The 23,002-nt window shown below is 42.4% G+C and overlaps 1 long non-coding RNA gene across 1 annotated transcript in view; it reads right to left on the bottom strand.

Moving 5' to 3' along the window:
- Positions 1-1,499: 1,499 nt before the first annotated feature.
- Positions 1,500-23,002, bottom strand: part of LOC144767010 (uncharacterized) — an 81,230-nt gene continuing 59,727 nt past the window's right edge. Inside the window, exon 3 of the long non-coding RNA XR_013598019.1 lies at positions 1,500-1,749. This is a non-coding gene — a long non-coding RNA (uncharacterized LOC144767010). The remainder of the gene's footprint in view (positions 1,750-23,002) is intronic.

Below are 23,002 nucleotides of genomic sequence, written 5' to 3'. Positions count from 1 at the left end.
GTACTCTGCGGACTTCCAGGTATTTTTTCAATGTTATTAATTCCCATGATTTGTTTATCTCCTTCCGACTCAATTTTTCCCATGTTCTTAATTTACTTTTGACATCCGATTTATTTGTGTCTATTTTTGTCTTTTTGTCTTTTTTATCTTTCTCCGTGCTTCCTTTTACAAACATTGTCGTTAACAATTCATTACGTTTTGCTGCCCTTTGTTCCATTTTGCTTTCCTTTTCAGCCGTTTCTTTAACAGTTTTTATCGTGTTAATGTGGGGTTTCAAAGGCCGTACTCAGCAACCATTAATCAAATTGGTTTTTCTCCACGCGCCCGATATCCTTTTTAACCAAAGGAAAAGTGTGATGATTTCTAACGGGGTGGTTCCGCCGTAGGTGCACGCACCCACAAAGAGCACTCAATGGCCGGGGAATGGTGAACCAACGCATGGAGATATATATATATATCTATAGATACTCTGGTGATGTCAGCACAGAGATGATCACAGTCTCAGTGAGCCACCGTCTGGTTCCCGGACTGCCCCAAGAGTCAGTGTAACACATCAAAGGAGTTTGTACTAGGGAGTAGACTTTCCTCAAAAGGTAGCCTCAACTTTCAGGACCCCCATGGGGTCTGTGGCATGGAGTATGTGCTACAGTAGAGGAGCAAGGTCAATCATCTGACAATTGTCATGAGCATGTCACTCTCTGCCAGGGCAGTGATGTGGGCAGTAATGTGGGTGGTAGCACAAGATGCGATTCTCTTGTCAGGAGCTGCTACAGACTGTTGACCTGTTATTGTGTTTGTTGTAATCGCACTGTATTGAGCGAGGTTTTCATTGAGGTAGCCTGCACTGTGCCACTTGCCTGTGTTTGAGGGAAACTTCCAATGCTGATGTCCATGTTGTACCTATTCTGAGTGTACAAGAGAGGTTTGCACTGCTAATGCACATGTCGTTACCGTTATCTGTGTGTATGGATACATAATGGACTTCTGATGCCTGTTCTGTACTTAGTGGTAGATAGATAGATAGACAGATAGACAGATAGACAGATAGATAGACAGATAGATAGACAGATAGATAGACAGATAGATAGATAGATAGATAGATAGATAGGCAGGCAGACAGACAGACAGACAGAGAGAGAGAGAGAGAGTGAGAGAGAGTAAGGCTAGCTTGCACCCTAAACTCCCTGCCCTCCTGTCTTGTGCCCTACGTCCTCCAATCTCGTTCTTGCACCATGCACTTCCCTTTGCACTCTGTACTTTGCACTTTTCCTAGATCTCTGTGCCCCCTTGTAGCTTAAGCTCTCCATTACATCTTCTGCTCCCAACAGTAGCACCCTTTGTGGACCTTTGCATTGTTCATTGCCTTTTACGCCCTTTGCTCCCTAGCCCCTTCAAGAGCACACACACATGCACAACCACGCACATCATTAACACATAGTACGTACAGCAGTACAAGACCCGGTGTATGTCGCAAATGAGCAAACACCACAGCCACCATATGCTCCCTCTTTTGAGTATTAGTCAAGCTAACAGATATCTTTTAAAGAGCACAAAAGTCAAATAGATTAGCACTGCCAAAGCCTGTATGTCTGTCTCATCTCTCAGGAACCATGCGGTTTGAACGCGGCTAAATCCTTGAGGAGTCCAAAAGATGACATCACAGGGCCATGGGATTTTCAAGGGCGGCCAGTGCTCGCTGACCTTCACTCTTTTCTCATATCCATATTCCTCTGAAGAATTCAAGAAAAGCTATAGAAAAAAAGAACACATTGTCCAAATAAATCACAGAACTGTTTATTCCACCAGCATAGCAGCATTCCACGGAACACTTATCTTGAAAAGAATTGTGTGTCTGATCCAGCAATATAATAATATATCCAGATACAGACACTTTTGTTTATGAGGTATGATATTCTCATTTGCATAACGCATAATCTGGAGTAGAGGGCTATTTTTGCATGTTTGAAATAAAACATTTGCATGTATGAACTTTTGTAATAGAATTTAATTCAATAGATAACAATCATCTTCATAGATCTGCTCAAACATATTCACATCACACATATAGACAGAAAAAGCAAATAAAAATGAATTATTAAAGAAACATAAAAAAACCACACAAAGGGCCAGTCACAGAAAATTAGTAAATCTGCACCTGTGAAAAGTATTCCTATGAAGAAGTGCAAATGCAATTTTTTGGAATTCCCGGACATTAACTGTGGTGTTCCTGGACACATTATTTCCAGAGAAGAAACCAATTCCCCTACATCACCACTAATTTTAGGAGTTTCATATTCCACTCCCCACCCTTTTTACGGGTTAGAAAGGGTTGCAGATGGGTTGGTTTAAGTCTACAATATCATATGTTAATGGGCATTCACAAACACTCAAAGAAAGCCGCATCTTCATCCACTCACTTCCCACTCATGGGTGTGGTTTACTACTTAGAAATGATAATTTAGAGGACGTGATAGTACCATACTACCATACTACAATGTAATGGATTATTTATATTATATGATGTTTATGTGTGATGTTTTATGGTCAACATTGAGTTAATAAACATATTTATCTTTAAAAAAAGGATATGTAGTCATGGCATACATTTACATGTAGTGAATGTGTTTATGTCTCTTAGGTATCCTTTTGTGGATCACTGATGGTTTTCATTTGAGCCTTTTTCAGCATTTATGAATATCAGTAATATGCTGCCAACAGTAACAAAAATTACAATCAATAATTATCAATCTTATTTATATAAACTTGCTTAAAAATATATTCATATCACACCCATAGACACATAGAGAGTTACTTAGAGTTTGTTGGAATGTTTCATCAACCATAAAACAACAAATCCACTGCCAAGCGTTTGGTTCCCATACTTCATTTAGGCAAGGGGGAACTACACTGTTTCTTACAGCAGAGCCTGGGCTGTGTCCACCTTTCGAAACCTTTGACTGGTGTCTGTCTGCCACAGGGCCACCAGGTCACAGAGACAATTGCCCTGCCCTAATTAGGGCAGAGACAGCATTACTAGATTTCCTTATCAGGGAGTGGCAAGCGAAACATGGTGGTTCAAGGTACAGAAATTGCACAATGGGCCCCATAGAGGGAGAAATCTCCCTGAGCCTGGGCTATAGCAAGTTTATTCTGCACAAACAATATCCTTCTTTGCGAGTTTGTTCTTGCTCAGTAAAATAATTTTCCAAGGGGGCACATCAAACATGGAACCCGCTCAGTAAGATTCAGTGTCTTCAATGCTGCCACCACAGCAGCAGCTCCATTGAAAAAACAGTGATCCCTGCCAACCTGGGAGGGGCTGCTAAATTTGGCAAGCAGTCCTCTACCAGTGGAGCGGGGGACGTAGCCTTCACTGACCTACACGGCCAGCAGGCCACTCGCCAGGGTCTAAATGAGGCCCTCAGTCACTAGAAGGAATGAGTGAAATGTTTCACTGCACAGCCAATAGGCCATAATAAGCCCTGTCTTTAGTTTACATGAGTAAATAAAACACACCATAATCTTCTCCGTGGACTGACTTAAGCTTTTGTGTCGTGCAAGGAGATTCAGGGCGATGCACAACCGAAAATTAGACTTACCAGGCCACGCAAGGCCACTTTTCATGGCCATGTGTGGCTTGGTAAATCTGGAGTAATGCAAGGCAGCATAAGTTGCTGCCTTGTGGTACTCTTCCCCAGGGAGGCGTTCCAAAGGTGGAGCATTGGTGTTCCCTCGCATCCATCCATGGATTTTGGCACATTCCCAGATTTACCAGGATTGGTAGACATGGGAATGCCTCAAAACACTATACCTTTCCCAGAGAGGGGTAATAAGGAAAATCTTTATTACTCACATTCTGCAGCACAAATAGAAAGAGGAAAAAGACTCAGAGGATTGCTTTTGTGCTGGAAGGGACGCCTTCCTGTACAAAACCAATCCTACTTACAATGCAGGCATTCTTGCACCATGGCGCAAGGGTGCCTGCGTTGGTTCAGAGCAGCACATTGTGTGCCAGTGCAAGGAGAGAACAGGAATGTACCATACAATGTTAACTATGGAGCATTCCTGCCATCTCCCCCTTTCATGCAGCGCAGTGCACCAAGGTGACTTGCTGCATTATGGGAAAGTTCGATAAATCCGGGCCCCAGTGATCTGTCTGCGTGTTCCTCCTTAGTCAGCAAAACAGCCCACTGTGGCCAAGGCTATGCATGTTTATTCAGAATGGATGGGCTGCCCAGCAGCCTATCTCAATGGTCAAACTACCGAGACCCATTCTGATTGCTTGATGGCAGCCACTGACAGCCAATGAGAATTTTTGACACAGCATGGTGAAACACTAATTATGATTGCCTATCGTCAACCTAGCAGAACAGGTCTCTGTGGTTACACCATACAGACAGAGAACTGGAGAGGGCAAACATTTGAAATGCTACTGTTCCCACCCCTCCCAGTCAATGGATGGACCAGCAATCTTGCAGTGGTTCGGGCCCTCTAAGAGATATCAGCGTGTTCACTCTTAGTCACCCAGCCCATTTTGTTGCCAATTTCGGATCCGCTACTGAAACACAGAACCAATTCTGCTTCCAGCTTCCTCATTTGTATTATTATTGGTTCATTGTGCATGTACCACTGTTCATAGTAACCGAGATTGCTGTGCAAAATAAACAGAGAAGATGTCTCCTCAAGTTATTCCTCCAGGATATATAACAATATGATACCATAGATGAGGATGGCTAATTTTTTACTCCACATGCAAATTCACTGCTTTTTGGAGCACCTCATAGAAACCGATTGGTAAAATCCAAGCTCCTTTCACCACCTAAGCTAAATGACACCATGTTCCTCTCTCCATCCTCTCCCACTGGCTTTCTGTATACAATCTTTAAAAATGTCTCTACTACCCACAGTGCTCTGTAGATTGCTAGTTGTGTGACATTCTCCTGTTATAACTCCTTATAGCTACATCTACACACTTTCACTGTTACCTGCACTATCTGTCCTTTCTCTATTAAAACAGAGTCCACATGTGAAGAACAACTCAGCCTGAAGATATAAAAAGTAGTACATTTCTGTGGTCAACTCACTTTCATGCAGCAACACGTTAGAGTTACAACCTCAACTGCAGAAGACCAACTAAATACTGAGCGAACATGCTTCTGCCAAAAGTATAAATAATTTTAACAAATCAATAAGAACTTGTCCACAGCAATTCCCTGAAGCCTACCTGGAATAATACAAATTGCATTGCCAATTGTTTCATGCAAGATATCATCATAGCAATGTTTAAACAGAATATCAGAAAACAAATATTGTGATTCAAAAATATAATTACAGGAATATTGTGATGTCAAAAATATTATGAGGAAAGCAAAAAAAATATTTTATAGACTTGAATCAGTACTATAAATGTTCATCCAACGCCCAGCGGACGTTGGGATTTATTAATAGATCAGAGCAAAGGTTTAAACAAACTGAACTTTACATGCCTCTGCATGAAAACGCAAAAAATGTGTACCTGAACCTGTTTATTACTCACGATATTCCGTGCTCGGTGCTATTCACAACAACAACGACAATTAATTGTCTTATAATAATGCTTGAATTGTAGTGTTTATGCTTCGCCATCTTATTCTATGTTCCGCCTTTTATTTCCCTCTTGTTCCAACAGGCTAAATTAAAAACAGGCAATGTAATGTTAGTCCTGAAGATGATCCTAGTGTATTAGGAGCTAAGGCTCGAAACGTCGACTTGTTTAACAGTGCCACAATTTAACCATTGAGTAATTGTATTGTGGTCTCTGTTGGTTTATGCTTGCCAATTGTTTTGAATGTAATGTAAGCCACTAGTTGCTCGAGAATTGTTGCCTGCTACTTTGTTTTCCCTTCTGTATCCCTTTGTCCTTTATGTTCCTGCCTTGACGACTGGGTACAGGACTGTGCCTTTTCTCTAATTGTTCTTGCTCTCATTTTTGTTTAAACCTTTGCTCTGATCTATTAATAAATCCCAACGTCCGGCTAGACGTTGGATGAACATTTATAGTACTGATTCAAGTCTATAAAATATTTTTTTGCTTTCCTCAACACTCTTTAAGCTAAGGATCTTTGTTCTTTGAAATAAGCACTTCACCCGTGGTCCTAAAGCTACCTTATCGGGTCCCCTTGTTTGTTAAAATTTGTCAAAAATATTATGGACATAAATAGCTTAGGTTTAAAAAAATTGGAAAAAATTCATAGATACATTTTTTTCAAACACCTATTTGAATGAAAAACATTTTAAAAAATGGTGTCATGGTTTTTTATTAGTTTTGCATTTTAGAAGACAAAGAGCACGGTGTTAATAGAAAAACTCTGGATTTGTGGATGGATTGCTGCAGGAATTTTTTTGGGGTGGGGAATTGTTTTGGGAATTGGATGCCTTTTTCCAATTTTTTTAACAACCGATTTTTGGGGGGAATTCATTATTATTATTTTTTTTGCTTTTCTGTGGAATGCCGGAAAATAGGATGCAGCAGAAAGTTTATAGAAAAATGTGTATAGACCTTTATAGAGATTTGGATTTTACACTTTGGATTCTTGGATTGCTCAAGACTATTGGTCACAGATTTAATTAAATATCACTAAGAGTCGCAGAAAGAAGACAACTCAGATAGGAGCGAAAACTATTCTTTAATTATGTAAAAAAATTAATTCAATGACAATTTAATTTAATAATGTTGTTAAAACAGCTGAATCATTTTAGAGGGCATTAGTTGATGTTCGTAGAGTAAGATCTATGCTATATCATCTAGGTAAGCTAAAGCAAGCATCAATGGATGTTTGTTAATAGTCTCTCAGAGATTTCTTTACTTTTTTTTTAGATACACGAGGATTCAGACCACCTGACAATGATTACGCCATTCTTATTTCCTGGAAACTTTATTCTTTGTTCAAAATTTCCAGGAAATGATATACAAGGATTAAGACCACCTGGAATGATTGCGCCATTCTCACTTCCTGGAAACTTTGCTCTTTTTTCAAAATCTTCAAGAAATGATATAGATTAGGGATATGATTTTCCTATGGAATGATGCCATCCCTCCACAGCATTGTTTGTTTTTTGCACCTCCCTCTAAGCAGGTGGAGTAACAGTTCCATCGGTCCAGCACCTTCCCTGAGGAAAGTACTCAGCGGAGTTAGAATGGTACTTTTGCCCCAGAGTCACAGTCCAGCACCTTCCCTGAGTTAAGTACTTGGCAGAGTTAGAATAGTAATTTTGCCTCCCAGCCACTGTCCAGCACCTTCCCTGAGGTAAATACTTGGCGGAGTTAGCATAGTAATATTGCCCCCGTCCCTGTCCAGCACCTTCTCTGAGGTAAGTACTCAGTGGAGTTAGAATAGTCATTTTGCCCCCAGTCACTGACCAGCACCTACCCTGAGGTAAGTTCTCGGTGGGGCTAGAATAATCATTTTGGCCCCAGTTACTTTACTGTACATTCCCTGACTAGGTCATTGGTTAAAATGTAATTATAATTTTACTATCATTTTTCTTGAGAATTTTTTTTATGTAAACCTACATTGTTGAAATAGTAGTAAATTTCCTTAAACTGTGGGTACATATATATATATTTTTTTAAAGCTTATTTTAACGTATTCTGATATATTTTATACTGGTACTGTTTCTAATGTACTTTGATGTTTTTTTTAACCGAATAACGCATTGATTGATACATGCTTCCTCCCCAATATGTCAATAATGAAAGTGCACCATTGCTTCAGGATGGAGGGATTGGGTGCCCAGGGCCAAAAGATGGCTTGTGGAAGGGTTGCTGTTGCACATTCCCTCCCCACTTTCATTTAGATAAAAACAGAATGTGACAACCCCCGGGCCCTGGCCTAGCCTGGGTTTTATTTTCATTTAAAAGGGACGCCTGCCCTTTTATTTTTTATTATTTTACCGGTCCCACTTGAGGACCGAAGGACCATCCAATAAAGAACATTTTTTTTGGAGGATCCACAAGGGCTCAGGGTCAGGGTATCCCTACCCTGCCTCCTTATGTCCTATTTAAACGATTTTCAGGAGAAAGGACCAAGTCTGTGGGTCCTGTAATGGATACCACAACATTTCTGTTCATGCTATGGCCAGCCAATCAGAGTGCTTGTGCAACAAAGCTCCCTAAGATAATCAGAAGGCTTACGTTTTTTAATTTTAGTCCAGCTGTTAATTGATATATACATTTTTAACCTTAATTTCTTAAAAACTACTGAACGGATTTACACCAAAAGGCTCATGGAGGGGGGACTCATACCTACCCCCCCCCCCATAATACACACTTGCCTAGGGGGGTGTGGTCACTGGGGGCCTCGAAATGGCCCGGGATGGGGGGTGGGGCCACACACTACCCTCGCCATAACACATGACTTGGCACCAGGGGATTGGGGACACCGGAGCCCAGAAAATGCTTGAGAAAGGTGGGGGTGCATGCCTCCTCCCTATTAGAAGTAATTGTGCCATTCCCCCAGGTCCTGGCCCACCCTGGAGTTTTTGTTTTTAATTTTACTACGGAGCCTCTGCAGATTTGCAGTCAAAAACAATTCTTAAATCCAGTTTTGACACTGGGTACTCCCTGAGACCCCCAACGAAGCCTAGTCGGCTTCCCTACCAAGCCCCCTATATTATTTAAAAAAAAAAAATTTGGGGACTAGGGACTAGGTCCTCGAGTCCTAAAATAGCTGTCATCACATCTTTGTTAATGTGGTGGCAGCCAATCCCATCTTATCTTAATATCTGTTGGATCCGGGGATCCTCCACAGCCTGATACATCCATACATGTTAATGCTTAATTTCTCAAAAATACTGACTGGATTTCTATCCAAAAGCCACCCAAAAAGCATGATTTATCCACTGGAAAAAGGTTAAAGTGATATTATAACAAGGTAAAAATTTCAGTGACAACGTAACGTGCTAAACTAAAAAAAACACTGAAATTCACCAGTTAAAGTTATCACTAGTAACTGTAACTCGCACTTTAACGTAAACTAATATTTTATTCCCATACGTAAAGCCATCCCCTCACCGGTTAGCCACAGGGCATGGCGGAAGCAAGCAATTCAAAAAAATATATATATATATTAGAGAGGGAGCACACGGCTCTCCTGCCCAAGCTTTAAGGACCCACGAAACCAAATCCAATGGGGTACTTTTCTTTAATTAAGGAAAGGCGGGCCTGTGGCCCTCCTCCCCAAGCCTCTACGTCCCTGGGTCCCCATACACTGGGATATTTTTTGCTTAATTAGTGGGAGGCACTCAGCCCACCCTTACTGAGCTAATAGTGGCCCTGGAAACCCCTGCCCCTGGGGCCTTTTTTATCTTAAGGGGAGTAGGCATGTGGCTGCTAAGGCTAAATTTGGCAAAGGTGACCCCATCCCCCAGGGCCTTTCCTTTTTTCAAGGGGAGGGGCTAAACATGCCCCCTCCACGAGCCCCATTCAGGCCGTGGGGGCCTTGTCCCCTGATGGTGATATTCTTAATGTTAGGGAAGAGGGGTACGTGATTATCCTCCTGAACCCTCTACAGGCCCTGGGGACCCCATCTCCGGGACCTTCTTCTATAATAAATGGGAGGGGGTGCACAGCGCACCTCCCCGAGCCTCATTCAAGCTCCGGAGATTAGAGTTCCCACAATCGAAATTCTTAATGGAAGGACACAGCCCCCTCCCTAAGCCTTATAGGGCCAGGGAACCCCATTGCATGGGGCCTTCATTTTTTTTTTAATGGGGAAGGGATGCACAGGCAGGGTGGATCGAATGCCTTCTTCCCTTAATTAAAGTACCCAGTCCTGTGAGATGGGGTCCACAGGGCCTTTGAAGGCTCAAGGTGGGGGGCAGAGTACCCTCTTCTTCTTTTTAAAGTTGGCCCTGAGGGATAGGATCCCTAGGGCCCAGAGGGGGCTCGGGAAAGGTGTTCAACTCATGCCCACCCCTCCCTATATAATGTTTTTAGGTCTCGCCTAGACGAAAGCAAAAGCGAAGCTTTTGCTGTCTAGGGAGACAACTTATGTCACCACTTTCCAGGGATTCCGGGGAATGTAGACAGCAGACTGTGACGAGCTTGTACTTCTGGCGATTGTATCTCGTGAGCGCGCACGTCGCGTCGCCGTCCCTGCTATTCCCATGCACAGAAAGGCTCCCGCACGCATGCGCACATACACACACTGCATACACACACACACACACACACACACACGCACCCCCCCTTTAACAGACACACGCGCAGACAGACACACGCACGCACAGACACACTACAACAGACACACGCGCACACCCCACCCCCACTCACCCCTCCTCCTCCGCAACACACTCACCTGTTCTGGCGGTGCTCGGCGTGCCTCTCGGGCGGCGGTTGCGCTTTGCGGGGCTCTCTCACCACATGAGAGTCCCGCCTTCTTCATGCGCCCGGCCGCTCTTCACCCGGTCCCCCATCTCGGGACCGGGACTCGATCAGGAGCCCTCGGGGTTCCTCGGACAGTGGCTTCTCTCTCGCGCCGCGATGTGGGCGGGACTTCCGGTTGGGGCAGCGCTGCGATTGGCCGGCTGCCCAACCACTTCCGGGTCGTCGCAGGCAGCGCGGCGGCCCGGCGAGAACTTGAAGTCTATTTTGCGATGGATTTGTATTTCTTCGTCAAGTTTCTCTTAAATAGGAAAATGCCTTGAATCTTGTTAACGACGTTGGCCATTTCACGCTTTTTTTTTTAAAGGGTTGGCTTGCACCACAATTACATTCAATTTACTACCTCCGCGGTAAGTTATGCCTTGTCATTTATTTATTAATTGTATGCGACGTGGCACCTCACCACACTCTTCAAAACCTAAACCAAGTTATTTTCCGTGCGTCCCTGTGGATCATACCCCCTCCCCCTGTAGCGGGTGTCCGGGTGACACTGCCTTTGCCCCTCCTCATCGACCCTATACCTACCAATCGCCGCCCGCGAACGCTGTGCCCGGATATGGCGTGTTGCCCTCCAAGGGAGTCGGCTGCCCGCGGGCGTCTCTGTTGTACTTCCTGCATTGTTAGATTCCAAGTGTTATAATATTAGTGCATTTTCTATCTCCATGATCTGGCATCCTATGACAGATCATGGAATGTTCATTTACTATTTATATGACGTCAGCTGTCATTGTCAACCACTTGACAGCTGGCGCCCGTAATTGCTTGTTTATTCTGTCCTGCTTCCTGCGGGTCCTTTTACACTTATTAAATTATATTCTTGTGACATTCACCTTGAATTGCTTCTTTATGTCACACTACAATTGGCGACGAGGACGGGAGATCGTGGAAAGGACCTGCGGGTATTTTTTGGGAAATTCCTATCAATCCAGGTTTGATTGATGAAACCTGTCATGACGGAAATGAGGTAAAGCGGACTTACTGAATACTTCTCAGTGTGAGTTTAGCCACGCGCATGAGGTGTCACTGGGAAGCGCTTCATTAACTAGTTTAATTGAAGGATTTGACGGCGTGAGTCAAGATTTGAGCGAGCGCTCATTGAATTTAACTTGAACTGCAAGCGGAGTTATACGCGGCTGTGTTTGATCATACTAAACAAGTCGAGCTTGTGTTTGAGAGTGAAATTGACGAAGCTGAAGCGAGCGCTGAGGAAACAATCGGCGTTATATTCTGAAAAGAGAACTTACTTGCTGACGCACAGCCCAGTCAGAAGCAGGCGTTCGCTAGAGTTTAACAATCTCCTCAGCTGTTACGCGTGAGGCATTCTGGGAGGCACTTCGTCAGCTTTGATTGGTTCTCATAAGCAACTCGTCATCTTACGTGGCTGCGTGTGGCCATTTTGAATTTGCTTCATACTACAAACATCGGGAGTTAATGGAAACTCTTACAGAGCACTGACTATGATGTTATTTTAGCCAATTTTGAAGTGAAATTAACTCTGGTGAAGCGGTAATTCAAACAGATTATATCTTTTTCTTATTCTGAGCAATTAAATAATCTGGAACAAGTACTGTTGTGAATATTAATTTTTTGAGGATACAAATATTTTCCTTGGCAATATTTACATAAGGTAACATGGCTGAGAGCAACAATATTTGTGCACCACCCCGTTTCTTAGAAGAGCCTGGCAAACCCACTATGAAGTGGAAGAAATGGAAAAGGGCTTTTGAAAATTATATAGTATCCATTGATGGGAAAGCTTTTGACGCAGAGAGGAAATGTTCCTTATTGTTTGGCCTATTGGGAAAGGCTGGACAGGACGTTTTTGACAGTCTGCCTGAATTTGAAAACCCACCTGGAACTTTTATACCCATGAATGAATATGATGAAGCCTTAAAAAGACTTGAAAAACAATTCGATGAGGAAAATAATATAATGGTGGCGAGACATAGGTTTGCTTTAAGGAAGCAACAGGAAGGGGAGACTGTTGATGAATATACAGCTTGTCTGAGGATACTTGCTGTTGAATGTGAATATGATGAAATGACTGATATTTACATTAGAGATCAGATCGTTTTCTATTGTTTCTCAAAGAAAGTCCAGGAAAGGTTGCTGGCTTGCAAAAGACCTTCATTGCAGGAAGTTTTAGATATTGCTAGGGGTATAGAAAGATCACTTGTATCTACAAGAGAATTATCTCATGCTGGGAATAACACTAATGTATTTTATTTACAGGACAAAAAGAAAAGTGATGGTAAGACTTTTGGAAAGAATGTGTGGGATAAGAAATTAGGAGGTAAGCATATGAGTTGTTTTAGATGTGGATCCAATGATCATCTAGCGGATTACAAAAATTGTCCCGCTATTGGTAAGAGATGCGTAAAATGCAAAAAATATGGCCATTATTCTACTTTATGTAAGTCTAAGACATCAGGTAACAACATGAATATTAACATGGTGGGAAGTTTTGATGAGGAAATGTGTTCGAATATCATTCTTTATGTTGAAATGATAGATGGTAAAATTGTAGGTCCTATTGGGGATGTTATTATAGGAAATGTTGAGCTTAAGTTTACTGCTGACTCAGGTGCACCTATAACTACAATTCTGATGTACTATATGAGGAGAAATGGAAAAATGTACCACTCACTGATTCTGATATAAACCCCAAGGCGTTTGGTGAGAAGGAGATAAACATGTTAGGCTACTTCAATGACACAGTGACTTTCAGGGGTAGGTCCATTGATACCAAAATATATGTAGCTGAAAAGGGGAGGATATTGGTAGGGTGGAGAGATCTAGCCCAATTAGGTGTCATATTAATACCAGGAGCCAAAGATCCAGTTATTTTAAGAGAAGATTGGGTTGATAATATAACTGTTGAGAGTGATTATTCTGATTTGAACAGCATTTTGGGAAAACATGTTGATGTATTCAAAAACAGTATTGGGTGTGTCAAAGGTTTTACTCATGATATTAAATTGAAAGAGGGTGCCATGCCATGCAAACATAAGGTGAGAACTGTACCTTTGTCAATCAAAAAGGAGCTTAAAGAGGTTCTAGAGAAACTGACCAAGGAAGGTGTGATTGAAGAAGCGGAAGAATCCGAATGGATTTCTGCAATTGTCGTTTCCAAGAAGAGGAAAACGGGAGACATCAGGTTGTGTGTGGACCTGAGATCTTTAAATAGGAACATTTTAGTGAATTGTCACCCACTACCTAAGATTCAGGACATCCTTCAATCGGTGTCCGGTTCCAAATTTTTTTCATTAATTGACTTAAGAGCTGCCTACCATCAGGTTTGTCTATCTGAAAAGTCTAAGGAGCTGACTACTTTTATTACACCCTACGGAGCGTTCAGGTATGTGAGGTTACCTTTTGGGTTAGCATCCTCTTCAGGGGTGTTTCAAAAACTTATGGACTTGCTGTTTGGTGGAATGAAAGGTGTTGAAGCCTTTCAGGACGATATTCTTTTGCATTCAGAAACTGAAAAGGAGCACTTGCAACTAATCGACAAGGTTTTGGGTGTCCTTAAAAAGAGAGGCATGACAGTGTCAAAAGACAAATGTAAATTCTTGACAAGTGAAATTGAATACTTGGGGCATGTGTTGTCTGCAGACGGAATTCATCCTAAGGATGATCTTGTTCAAGCCATAAGGGATGCTCCGGAACCAAGTAATAAAGATGCACTTAAAAGTTTTCTGGGACTCAGTGAATATTATTCCAGGTTTTTGCAGAACTATTCTGAAAAAGTTGAACCACTCAGGATGCTTTTGAGAAAAAATGCTGTGTTCAAATGGTCGACTGAGCAAGAAGTAGCTTTCAAAAGAGTGAAGGAGGAAATAGCTACTGCACCTGCACTGAAACCCTATGATCCACAATTAAAGAATATAGTGACTGTAGATGCTAGCAATGAAGGGATCGGTGCTGTGTTTTGTCAAAAATCTGGTAATGAGGAGAATACTATTGCTTTTATTTCAAGGAGACTGAATGAAACGGAAAAAAACTATAGTACCATTGAGCGTGAGACTTTGGCATGCGTATGGGCTGTGCACAAGCTCAAAGACTATCTATGGGGTAAAAGTTTCACTCTTGTGACGGACCATAAACCTCTAGTTTATATGCTGAATGGAACGGGACGTGGCAACGGAAATGCTAGCTCAAGACTACTGAGATTGATGTCTAAATTACAGGAGTTCAATTATGTAATAGAACACATCAAAGGGGGAAAAAACTGCAGAGCTGATTGTTTGTCACGATTGCCAATTCAAAATTTAAAGGAAGAGTCATTGGATGATACCGAGTGTGTGGTAGCTCTGATAGATGCTACTATCATGTGTCGTGGATCCATATCGGAGGAGGATTGGCAGGAAAAATTAGCTAAGGACACGGTTTTAACCAAGGTGCAAGAGTATGTGCGCAGTGCTTGGCCTCCCATAAGGAACTTACCTAGTGAACTAAGGAGCTACCAACAAGTGAGTGATGAGTTGACGATGGAAAGTGGCTATTTGAAAAGAGGCGAAGTCTTTGTGCCGCCTTATGAACTACGACAAAAAATCATAAGTCTTGCTCACAATGGGCATCCTGGCGTCACTGCCACCAGAAACATTCTCAGATTGCATTACTGGTGGCCTGGGGTAGACAATGAGATAAGGAGCTATGTGGACAAGTGTGAACAGTGTTTGAAGACTGATAAGCACTGGAAAATGGAGAAAAATGTGTTGCAGGAGGTGGTTATTCCGAATGGTCCGTGGGCTAAAGTCGCAATCGATTTTGCCGGACCTTTTTATGTACTGCCAAATGTCAGTAAGTACCTGATTGTGTTAACGGATTACTATTCTAAATGGGTTTGTTACAAATTCGTGCATACTGTCACAACTGACATTGTCATAAATTTAAAAAAAAAAATTTTTGATAGGGAAGGACAACCAAAGATTCTGGTGTCAGACAACGGTTCGCAATTAATTTCAAGTAATATGACAGATTTTCTAAAAGAGTCAGGCATTGCTCAAGAGAAAACTCCTTTGTATAGCCCCAAGAGTAATGGCCTGGTTGAGAGACTGAACAGATTCTTTAAGGAAGGAATTCAAATGGCAATCGCTAACAAAATGGATGTGAAAGAATTCATAAGAATGAAGGTCAATACCTACAATAATACTCCGAAAGATGCCACCAAACACACTCCTTTTTTTTTGATGAGAGGGAGATCGTGTAACAATATATTGACGCCTAAGATTGGTGGATGGAGCAGTGTTGCAACTGAATCTAAAGTGATAAATGATGAGGAGTTAGGAGTGAGAGAAAACATTGAAAGAAAACAAAGGTCTACAAATGCATATGCCAACATGGTTAACAGGGCGAAGGTGAAATGTATAAAACCTGGTGATTGGGTTTTAGTGAAAAGACCAGGTATGGTGAGTAAGGGAGAGTCCAAGTATAGTAAACCCAAGAGAGTTGACAAAGCTACAAATGGTGCAGTTTTAGTGGAAGGAGAAGGTTGGCGAAGTAAAGACCATGTGGTGAAACTTAAACCAGGGCAAGAGTGCATTATAATGAGAGGTGAGGAAAACCATGAAAGTAGCGTTGATGATAGTGTTCTTGAATGGGATGACATGCAAAATAATTCTATGACAGAACATATCAATGACTGTTACAGAGATTCTTCAGAGTTTATAGTAAATTCAAGGAGAACCTCTATGGATGAAGATGACTCTGTTACAATACATGGTGGCGAAAACTTGTGTACTGGAAATGTTGAATCTGCTGTATATAGGGAGCCTGCTCATGATACTGTTCATGCAAATGTAGAAGGAAAGTATTCTAGAGGTGGAAGAGTCATAAATCTTCCTGGAAGATTCAAAGACTATGTAATGGAGTGATTCTCAATATATAATGGTTGTTATTCACATGGGAAAAAAGGGAGATGTTGTACTTCCTGCATTGTTAGATTCCAAGTGTTATAATATTAGTGCATTTTCTATCTCCATGATCTGGCATCCTATGACAGATCATGGAATGTTCATTTACTATTTATATGACGTCAGCTGTCATTGTCAACCACTTGACAGCTGGCGCCCGTAATTGCTTGTTTATTCTGTCCTGCTTCCTGCGGGTCCTTTTACACTTATTAAATTATATTCTTGTGACATTCACCTTGAATTGCTTCTTTATGTCACACTACAGTCTCCCCCCGCCCGCCCCCAGTGCGGCATTCCAAGCCTGTACAGAGCATGCAGGCGAGTGACACCTTTTTGCGAAGTGTAGAAGGAAAGTGTTTGATGCAGCGTGTGAGCGTCGTGAATATCGGTTGCAGCCTGAGACTAGGGTGGGTTGCGGAGGGACCTGTGACGAGGCGGTGTTAGGGTCGGAGATGGAGGTAGGTTTATTTAATAGAGAGGTCTCCAGGGAGTGTGTCGTTGTGAGCCTCGGAGAGGGTTCGTGGCAGGGGGTGATATTGTGTGGGCCAGTCCTTTGTTCCCGGCTCTCGGGTGTCTCTCAAGTGCGTGCAGACTGATAGCGAGCTCAGCCAATCAGAGGCCCGTGGGTCCAACCCCGCAGTTAGAAGCCAGCAATTCTTGTCAAACTAAGGGGCCACGCGATGCTAGCATGCAAATACAACACCCCAGAAATTCGTGCTACCACCCTTGGTGCTAATCATACAAGCGGGCCACTACATCTCTCTCGCTGCAATTATTTCGAACAGCCCCGTACATTGTACACCATAACAAGCGATAAAATCTCCATCGGAAAATACCCCCGCTGTGCACGGCACTAGCAGCCTATTAGTAACCCCCACTTCAGATGGTGCCAGTAGCCACTACTCCGCCCATTGTTGCAACAGATACCTGCTAAATAACGCACTGTTGCAGACAGTGCTAGTAGCCTTATTTTCAAATGGTGCCAGCCGACCCTGTATACCCCCAACGCTGTAAATGGCAACAACCCCTGCACATACCGCAGCTGTAAAATGATGCTAGCAGCTCATACATACCCCACTGAATCAAATTATGTTAGCAGTCCCCACACATTCCGCTGCTGCAGATGATGCTAGCAGTTCCAACGTATCCCTTTGACGCAATTAGTGATAGCTGTCACTATTACACCCCCCTTCATATTGTTAATATCTGTGTTTCAACAGCCTTAGCAGAAGCAAGTGGGGCTACTAAGTCCCAGCTCCCCCCATGCCAGGGTGTGAGAAGAACATTGAGGATGTGCAGTGCTGCTGAGCTGAGACCAGTAACTTTCTGGGTGAGTGTGGCAGGAGAAAGTCTGTGGTGTGATTCTAGCCTTCAATACATCTTTTCTGGGGAGTGATGGTCGTGCAGTTCGTTAGTGAAGTGCGTTCAGTGCAGCTCATTAAATAATATACCTGTTCTTTGGTGACGCTCCCCGGTGTGTGCGAGTTGATGCAGGATTATCTGAGCGCCTCAATGTCTTGGCCCGAAACTATGATGGGTCAGTATTTGCCTGTCTGTATGCCTCTTGAATTATTCTGTACACAGGAGCAACCTATGATTTAGCAATTAGAATATCCTGGGTAAGTGTATGCTCCTTACGATGTCGCTTAATTGGTCAACTCAGTTAGAGCTTAGTGCTATGAACGCGAGGCTCGTAGGTTCGATCCCCGTACTGACCATTGTTTTTCATCATTAAATTAGAAAAGTCGTGCATTACAGAACAAGGCTGTTAAAAACACGGTATAGGATTGTTGTTTATTCTGGTAATTTACTGATCTCTGGTGGCTGATATAGTGATATTTGTACCAGAACCAGGGTGGGTATGGCTAGTGCCATGTAAGGGGCACTGCGGGCTAACACCCACCCCTCTTGCTGTGATATCCGCCTCTTTTTGAAGCTCTGTTTGAACCTGGGACGCTTCATTAAAGATGACACTTTCTCTCCGAGAGTGGCGGTTCCTGGGCTTCTCTGTGGGATGTCCAGAGATGAAGGACAAGCATTTGCAATGCAATAGGTCTCGCAGTTACACGAGTTAAAGCTATTGGCTTTGTAAGTGACAATGCCTTTTATTTGTTTTTAAAATGAAAACAAATATAAAAGGCATTGTTATGTGCAATGTCAATAGCTCAAACTCGCGTAAATGCGAGACCTATTGCATTGCAAATGCTTGTTTAATGGTGGGCGTCCATTTTCTTTTTTTTCCTGTGAAGCCGTTTTATTTTGCTATGCAATTGCGGCAAAAACTGCCACTTTTTTCATATTCGGGCGCAGGGTGTGGCGCAGAGAAATCCCTCTGGGACCACCCCAGTAGTGCTAGGGAGCTGAATGTCCCTACCCTGCCCCCTAATTTTTTTTAAAGTATTGCAGATCAGAAGACTAGTAAGTCCCCGAGTCAAGTAGTGGCAGCCAACAACATTTTTCTTCATTTTGCTGTCAGCCAATCAGTGTGTCCTCGCATCTGCAGGTGTCTCACTCCCACGGGAACGGGATAGCCCAAGTGAAAAAGCTCCCTAGGCCAATCAGAATGCTCTGTTTTTCAAAAATGGGTTCAAGGGACTATCACGGCGAGAGACCATCGAACCCACTTTTTCAGATGTACAACTATTTTTGACACTTAATATCAGAAAAACTACTAAAATGATTTACACCAGTTTTCATAAAAATACATGCTTTCTGGACCGAGTTCTAACTTCTAGCTTCCTTCTGAATATGGTGTAATTCCGTTCAGCAGCTTTTGCTGTAGCTCTGCCTAAAAGCATCTATGGAAAAATACTTGTGAAATTTGCATTTGGACAGATGGCCAACAGTCACCTAATCTAAATGACTTTATTATGGGCCCCATTCATGAAACGACAGATAACACTATGGGTGGAGATTTACTGGCAGTACTTCCGGAGTGTAGATTTGTGAAGTGAAGTTTTTTTCTATTGACAGACATTCTGAGCAATATGCCCGAAAAGTTGCACCAGCCACAGGTTTAGCAGGAGTCTTCTAAGAATGGGATGTGATATAACCCGTGGGTTCCTATTCTCCCTGTACTGAATTCTGCATAATGCTCAAAGAATTCCCCACATCAAAACGCATACTTTTTTTTCTTTTCTTTCTTTCTACATGAAAAACATGCTTACCCTGTGCAAAAATCCCTACCCCTACAACCACTTTAAATGTGGGAGTGAAATGTTCCCTAACCCATCCTGATAGGAGAGTTACCCCAGCCCTTGACTGGAGTAAATGCCAGGCTATTTCCATGGTGTGAAATAGTTGGATCAAAGTTTGGGAATGTCCACAATCTTCGATGTTTGTGGGCGTTCTGAAGCTCTGTGGAAAATAACACATTGGAATTAAGGTTGCCACCTCAACACTATGTTTTTTAGCCTGCCCGGTCCTTCATGCCATGTAAAAATATGAGGAAAATAATTAAGATCTGTTATTCTTTCCCTATTGAAATATAAACTAAAGGCAACAAATACAAGATGAAAACATGCCAAAATAATATTAATGTTGTCTACACTATTGCTAAATATTATTTTTAACAGAAAAGAGAGGTGGAATTGATGTGTTTAAAAGGAATATGGAATATTTAACACAAACTGCTACCCCAGTACCAGCTCCTGGCCCTTTCAGAACCCTCAAACACACAAAAGGTTGGTATTTTTCTCTGAGAATAACCCTTACCAGCCCTTGACTGGGTGTTACTACCCCAGATTTCTCCACAGTCGTGGGGACGAAATCCGGAGGAGTGAAGACATTTACACCGGCCTAGAATTCTTTTGTGGATTTCTGGCATGTGTAATTGGAAGTATTTTCGACTGTACAAATATTGTTATGGCTGCAAATAGCTTCAACTTTTGTGAATAGGCCCCATGATGACTTCAACATCTTTCACCCTTGTATTAACTAAACCACAGAACACTGCTCAGCATAAATACACGTTTTGAAGTGATGAAACAAAAGAAACTGTCAAGCATAAGAAGCTCACAGACTGGAAGAAATCACTGCACTGGGCAAGCCTCTTCTGAAACCACACAAAGGAATATGTGATGTGCAGCCAAGAACTCCATTACCACTGCAAGTGCCCGGATGAAGAGACAGGGTACCAACAAATTACCTCACTCCACCATCCTAGCAAGGAGTCTGCCAAGCTAAGAACAGAAAGATGTAATGTGCACTGCAAAAATCTGCAGAAAATATTTAATGGCACAGTATAGTAGCAGAATGAGCATCACATACAACGAACAGCTATTACAACTCGCAATACAACTGCAGGCCTACAAAAGTCAATTGTCATCTAATTTAGCACACATACTACATGGGAGGAAACTCACATTGCAACAGAGCCAGACCCAAACTGAACATCTGTCTAATGTGAGTCAGTGCTTAATCTCCCAACATATATGTGCAGGAGCCACCTTTGAAACGCTTCATAACGGTAGCAACTAGACACCAACACTTCTATGAAGTGCTACAACCCCCCTTCGAAAATGCTGCAATGAAGATAACCAGAGTTTAGCACATAATTAAATTTGGTTTCTCATAATATTCAAGCACCTATAAGTGCTTTGTGGAATGGACAAAAACATTCCTAGCTTGAGTGCCTAGACTTAGCAGTTCACACAGGATCACTATTCATAGCATACACTGGACAGATTTCTAGAAGCTAGTGTCTGACTCTCAATATTTGAGGCCTGAAATCCAGATTGTCTTAATGGTCTCACTTCTAAATGGAAGGTTGGAATTGCCTTAATGCAGTCCTGGCACTTCTCATAAACAAGAATGATACACAAGCAAACAATGTGTCTAGCGTCCTCCCCGGCCTGGATACTCACCAATAACTACACCACATACGGACCTTAGTAAAACACTTCTTTATTCTTCTGTGTGTAATCGCAAACTCAGCATTCTAGACCTGCATTCACTTCGCTACCATCTAACACTTACGTCACAGCTCTACCGCCCTCTTGAGTGGCTTCCTGTGGTGGCCTCGGGCCGCCGCATAGTACCATCATGGCGACACTCCCCACCCCCAAGCACATAGCATGCATGCAAATAAATACACACCACACAAATTTTGTGGCCCATTTGTGCAAATACTCACATTTAAAAACTGTATTTGGGAACCAAGATATCTGCCTCAGTCTTCCTTCCCCACTTGACTCCCGGGCCTTTTGATGCTGCTCTGTGCCCTGGATGCTAGGTTCTTGAGAATGTTGGACATTCTAAATATATGTACTTGTCGATATGATGATTATTTGTGTTTCCATGTACTCGTCCTACTGCATAATCTGTAAAGCGCTCTGATACCCTCTGTGGTCATGTTTGCGCTATATAAAACTTTCAAAATAAATAAAAAAATAAATACAGAGTCCATCAGGAGCCACAAAGGGTTCCATCATTGCTAACTCACACAACACTATATCTCCCCCTCTGTTAAGTAAAAAATGTAAAACATTTTTTACAAATATATAAGCAATTGTAGCTCTTCAATGAGACTTCATGGCGCTTTTATCACAGGTCCTGACCGTCTCTTCAGAAACTGGGGACAGGCAATAGAAGTGTCCATGAACTGTGTTGGTGATGTAGGAACAACAGCAGTCAGGGGGCTTTCGCATGTCCTTTAAGTTCCAGTCTCTACATTGACATCAGTGTTAGACGAGTGATGAGCTACATGTTGGAAATGTGAGGAATCTTATGCAATCGACTTCCCAGAATGTTGGGCAGTTACCATGTGTCCTTTGCTGGTCACAACATGAAAGGGCTCAGCATCGAAGGTAGCAGCAGATTACAGTATACTAAGCTTGCTAGCAAGCACCCGGTCTCCTCTAGTGAACGTATCGCTTTTGCATTTCGGCGCTTGTCTGCATAGGCCTTCATTTTCCTTTTATGATCCAAGTCTTTCATATGGGTTTCTTCCTCTGTACTTGGTCTAATGCTGGTCCACTGAAGTAACTTGTTCGTCATGGTTCTCCCGAACTTCAAGGTTGCAGGGCTTTCACCTGTGGTTAAGTGAGGGGTCGAACAGTAGGCTCGAAGAGTAAAATACAAAACAGTTTTAAGGTCAAGCTTTTCCAATACAGCATGCTCAACAGTTTTCTTAAGAGTACTCATAAAGCCTGTGGCCAAAACAGTGTGCTCCTCTGGTGCTTCACATTGAGATGACTGAGAAAGTTTCTAAATTCTCGACGCTGAAAGGGGGCTCACAGTCAGATTTTAAAATCACAAGAACACCTCATGTCATGAAGATGCCATCTATTCTCTCAATGACTCTTTCTTGAGTGATAGATGAGAGATCTTCTAGCAATGGAAAATAGACGTATTCATCAGCAATAACCATCAGATGAAGTCCATTGTCAAGAGGACTGAAAATGTCAACAGAAATTCTTTCCCATGCATCCTTTGGCAACTCTGACATGTTTAAGATGTTTTGAGTGGTATTCGATGAAAGGCAGCTGCATAGATGACAAGCCTTCAATTCTCTTTAAACTCACTCATTGAGATGTAGAAAATAAGACTCAGTCTAGGAGAGCTAATTTGGTGGCTACGATTCCACATTGTCCTTCATGGGCCACTTCAATTATCTGTTTTCGCAGATTCTCTGGAATAACAATTCTAGAACATCTTAGGATTA

Source organism: Lissotriton helveticus, chromosome 7 (assembly GCF_964261635.1).
Source record: "Lissotriton helveticus chromosome 7, aLisHel1.1, whole genome shotgun sequence".
In the NCBI taxonomy this organism is placed as follows: Eukaryota; Metazoa; Chordata; class Amphibia; order Caudata; family Salamandridae; genus Lissotriton; species Lissotriton helveticus.
Note: the sequence above shows the minus strand (reverse complement) of the source record. Positions and strands in the feature narration are given on the sequence as shown.